Raw genomic sequence first — 5551 nt, forward strand, 5'->3', positions numbered from 1 at the left:
GGCTGCAGGGGCAGCGCATACACTACAATGGCTGCTGGAAAGAGGCGTAAGGAAACAATTTCCAGGCCCGCCGCGTCCAGCCCGAAATATGAGAAAAAAATTATTAGAAATTCCGCGTGTGGTGTAAAGGCGGCGGACGGGCCGGAGGGAGGATGGTGAAGCTCTGCGGTGAGTCCTGCCGGGGTCCGGGGCGGCGGAGAGGCATTTAGCGGGAGAAATATCAGGGTTATTTAAATTATGGGACTCGCTGAGGGGGTAGAGGAGCCGCGGCGGCGGCAGGAGGAGGAAAAGTTTGTGCTGCTCTCAGCCCCTGCTCGGGACCCCAGAGAGGAAAATAATAAGAAAAAACTAAAATAAAATCATTGCGCGGGGGTCTGAGGACTCCCCGAGTCGCCTCTGACAGGGCAGGGGGCGATGCGGCTGGGGACCCGAAGGTGAGGGCGGTGGGAAAAAAAAAGCCCCTTTATTCAGGGTCTGGAAAGTTTGAAAAGTTTTCCTCCTCCTCCTCCTCCTCCTCCTCTCTGGTGCTGTGAATATTGTGACAGCGGCAGCGGCAGCAGCGAGAGCGGAAGACATTAGAGACCCGAAAAATAAGGGAAAAATTAATATAAATTCAGTTTTTAGAGCAAACTCTCCGCATTTTTCACCAAAACATCCCGGGGGAAGGTCGCTTCCCAAAGGGCCTGGCGGAGACCCGCGGTCGGCAATATTTGGGGGGCACTGGGAGTGACTTGGGGTAACTGTGCCCCTTTTTCAAAAGAGGTTTTTCTTTTTGGAGAAATGCATTTTGTTTTCGCCCTTTCCCCAGGTGGGCGAGTCGGGGTCGGCCGCGGGGTCTGGGAGGAGGTGTGAGCCGGGCCGAGTGGCCGCGAGGGGGGCCGGGGGTACTAAATGAAAGCAGGAGATCTGCACAGGGCAGGGACAGCTTGTTGTCAGTATCATAAACAACCAAAATGGAGGGAGAACTCAGGCATATAACCAAATAAAAATTTTTAAAAAATCGCAAAAAATCCCTAAAAATCCGGGATGCTCCCCCTTTTCTCGCTGAAGGTAAAAGTACGAACCGCCTTTCCCCTGAAGTCCATTTTGACTTTGCAGGGACCAAGGAGTTAATATTTATTTATTTTTTAAAACTTTCGAAGGGCAAAAGCCTTTTATAACTCAACCGACAATGAGAAAACGTGAAAATCCGATGCAAGAGGAGGAGGGGGAGGGATGGGGGAGGTGGTAGTGCAGAAACTGCTCAACTTATTGGTAATGTGGACTGATCTGAGATAAGATAAACACTATATTTGCTATTTTATGACTCCCTTTTAATGATCTTTGCGAGGTGGTTTTTTTTTTGTTTTTTTTTTTTTTTTTGTGGAAAAAAAGTGATGCCATTTTCTTAATAGAGTTAATATGTGTGATTGGAAGAATAAACCTTTCCGGCTTTAGATTGCCTTTTCGTCGCATTTACGCTTCAGGTTTATGAGTGGCTCCCTCCTTTCTTTAAACTTGGCTCTACAGAGAAGGGCGAGAGAGGTGATGGTGCACAGACACACTGGGGTGCAAGCTCAGAGCACCTTTTGGGGAGGGGTGGGAAGCTGCTGTGTTTCTCCCTCCCTGACAAGTTTGCTTCACCTGTTCATCCTCTGTAGGAAATGTAAGCTGAGCTTTTCTGGTTTTATGTATAGAAAAGGATGGTGCCTCTTGCATCACATTGAAGTTAATGGGAAAGTGCTGCTGATGTTGGTTCCACGTGGAAAATGGGACAGAGCAGGGCATTTTAAAGGGACAGCCTCTCTTTTCTTATGGTTTTCCTCACCTACACAGAATCACTGTCTGATGACCAAAAGCAGAGGTGCTAGGAGGGTGTGGTGATGGAAGAGCCCTGCCTCTCCATGACTCAAGTGCACCCACCCTTAGGAGGGATGAAGGGGAAGGAGGAATAAACAAGCCCAACAGAAGATGGATATGTGTGTAGATGAGCTTGTATCCAAGTTGTTCTTATGTGTAACAAGCTCTCCCAGGAACTTTTTATGTCAAGTTGCTTTGCTTTGGAAGCTGATTTTGGAAGGAATTGTGGAAAAATCAAAATAGTTTAAGGTGTGTGGTGTGATGGTATAGCATTATTGAACAGTTATGAATTCTGTGCAGTGAGATCAAAGAGCCATGTATGCCCATAATGTGATTTTACAGCCATTTTATAGAAGCTGTAAAATACATAATATTCATTTTTGCTTAAGGTATGTTGAGGACCTGTGGTTGAGAAATGCAGACAGAGTGGTGGAGATTCTTTAACATGTAAGCAGTAGGCATTTCTTCAAGGGAAAAGAGCACACATACAGACACCATGGAGAAGTTCACATGTATATCCATTTTTAAAGCCCATCCTGTACATGTACTGTAACTCTGCACCTTTGAAAGGAAGAGATGTTAAAATTCTGAAACCTATCACTTTGCACCATTTAAGTTAATTTGTTTGTGTTATTTAACAGGAAATGTTTACTGATCATAAATTACTATCAGCTCTAATGTTTCAGATTTCTAAAATATTTAAAAAATTTAAAATATGTAAGATATTAGCTGTACTTTATTTGAGATTAATGCTAATCTTGAATAGAAATTACTTGTGTTGTATTTTCCACAGGCATATGGAGTTTCTGAAAGAAATCCCTATTTTCCTTTGTTTCTATGACTTATAGAAGTAGATTAAAATTAGAGCTGAGTTTTTAGACTTTTTATACAGAATACTGTTTCTTGCTATACTGTACAAATTATTACTTTATAGTACATTGTATGATAATTTATGTTCACAGCTGAGCTGTTATCCGCACCCTTTCTGTAACTTTCTATGTAACAACCTTACATTGGTGTGGTGTTTTGAGTACATTATCTTGTGGTTTCAGATTTGGAAGCAATTGTAACTTTCTAAGAACTCATTAAAAAACTAATCTCCTGAACCACTATTAAATCAAAGTTGATTGAAAAGTGATTGAGCTATCAGTGGAAAAGAGAAGACCGTCCCCACCCCCCCACAAATCATCATCTTTCCAGAGGTTTCAGAATGCTATTAATATTTATAAAACCTTTGAAGTTTATTTTAACTTTTCATTGCATTTTGGCTCAAGACAGTTACATTGAGTACAAGTAGTCAGAATTATGCTATGCATTTAAAATAAATGAGACTCTTGAATAGTTGCCACTTCGACAAACCAGATAATAATATCAAGAAATTAAATTTCTTTAAAAGTGTAGGAAAAGTATTTCTTTTGCAGTTATTCAGTTATTCGGACACTTCAAGTTATGGCTAGTTTATTGTCAGCCTAAATAGAAGTGCTAGTATTGTGGGATTTTTTTTTTTCCCTGTTTCACAAAAGATAGCATGAGACTTCTGTGTGTTTGGATTTTACACAGCTAGCTACTTGTCTCAATTGGAAAATGCACTCAGAGTGCACAAGTGTAGAATCTGTAATTCCTTAGAGAGTTTTCTTTACTTAAGGCACAGCACAATATCTAACTTGAATTGGTTGTATTAAGCTTTTTTGATGCCTGAGAATTACCACCTGCTGAACATCCTTTCTCTGAAGCTACTGTTAAATTATTCCAATTTACAAAAATAAGTATATTGTATACTCAGAATCTTTGTTTCAGTTGGGGAAACCTCATAGGCTCTTATTAAAATTTATATGCCTAATTTTGTTATTAGAAATCTATGAAGGATTTAATTGCTATGGAAGATGATTAATACTAAAAAAACTCTATGTATTTATTATAGCCAAAATATTTTAATAAACAGACACCTTACGACTAAATAAATTAGTGTATTTGCTTTTATCAATATCATTAAAATTTTAAGGATACTGTGTTTTAATATATAAAGGTGGGAATTTTTCCTCCATTTTAAACATAATCCTGGTTATTACTGTGTACATTTTGGTTTGGAAGTCTGGAAATTTCTCTTTTTAAGGATAAATTGTTGTTTGCTAAATTAAATATAATGCTCTTATCTTTAGCTGAGATTTCAAAAGCCAGATAACTAAAACATATAGCTACAACTATCTTTGAAGTTTTGTTTGAGTAATCATTTGCTTCTTGTGCTGTATAATCAAAATGATTGTACTTTCTGGGGATGTTTTAATATTTTTCATTTAGAATCTTATTCTTTGGAAAATGAAGATATATGAAAATTTACCTGTCTCCCCCACCTCAAAAAAAAAAAAAAGTTTTACTGACTAGTTTTACTTACACTGCCTGGAACACATGTTCTTTTTGATGTGTCTCCAAATGTATAAGAAATAAATATAGAATTTTTCTCCTTATATTGGTAACAACTTAGATTCTTTAGTTATTTGAGTAAGGGAAGAGCTTCAGAAGGAGAAAACAACTGAATGTGTCCAGCAGAATTCAAGGTAGTGAATATGTTAAAGTTAAAAGAGCTATAAATTGTCCCTTGGGCCATTTTTTAAATGTCTTAAGAACCTGATAAACACCTTTTCTGAAACACTGAGTACTTTGAAAGCATATCAGTTGCTGCAAAAAAATAAAAGTGGACCTTTAATTTCTTTTAACAGGAATTAATGTAGGCAGCATATTTAACCAATTAGTAAGTGTTTAGGTAGCCTTGGAAGAGTATTTACAAATAAGTTAAATGTGAGGGGCAGAGTACATCAGATTGATGAACTGCAAAGCTAACTATGATTTTAGAATTCATACATGGATTCTTTTCTATTTTACACTAAGAAAACTTCTTTGAAGTAACTAATTTTTACTTTTTGTATTTACTTCGTTGCCTACATTTTTTGAAATACACGAACCTGATATCCACTTAGTTTGTACTTTTAGTTTATAACAGGGCAACTTTTATATCCCATTTGCAAATTTAAAGTTTGAATTTAATTTGAGAAATTAAATGGAAATTTTTAGATTATAATATTTTATAAAAGTACCAGTGTGTAGTTATTAACATTTGCAGTTATAAGAGATATACATGTATGAGTGCCTAGTAGAAATTATTATAGAGGCATTAATTGATTTTTACTTTTGAGTCGATTGGCCTGCTGCCCAGTGGTTTGCATTCTACTTAATGTGTACACCTGTCCCTGCCTCTTCTTTACAGGGTGATATTGACAAGGATGTGGTGGTGTGGAGCTACCAAGGGTACTTTGGTATTTTTGTTTCCTGATTTTGTGTATGCACTGGTGTTTGTTGCTGTTAAAGTGTTTGCCTTTTTTTTTTTAATGCTTACCAGAAGACAAAAAAAAAAAAAAAAAGCATTTTTATAAGGCAGAAACAATATCTCATTCTTTAAAAGTGAAGTGTGATCCTGCATTAAAATTGTTGGTATTTAAAAGTCCCTAGATGTCTTATAAACAGAGTTACTGCAGGATCATGGTATTAAAACTAACCATAGTGTGTGTTAGGAATTTGAGATGACTACTTAAGAAATGTCTGTGCCCATGTCAAATGAGTGAACTTATGCAAGTATGTCCTAAGTTAATAGGATAAGCAATTTGCTTGAAATGTTTCCCTGCATTTTTTTTTAAAACTTTTCCTAATCTAAAAACAG

This window comes from Trichechus manatus, unplaced genomic scaffold (assembly GCF_000243295.1).
Source record: "Trichechus manatus latirostris isolate Lorelei unplaced genomic scaffold, TriManLat1.0 scaffold00018, whole genome shotgun sequence".
NCBI classification, from domain to species: Eukaryota; Metazoa; Chordata; class Mammalia; order Sirenia; family Trichechidae; genus Trichechus; species Trichechus manatus.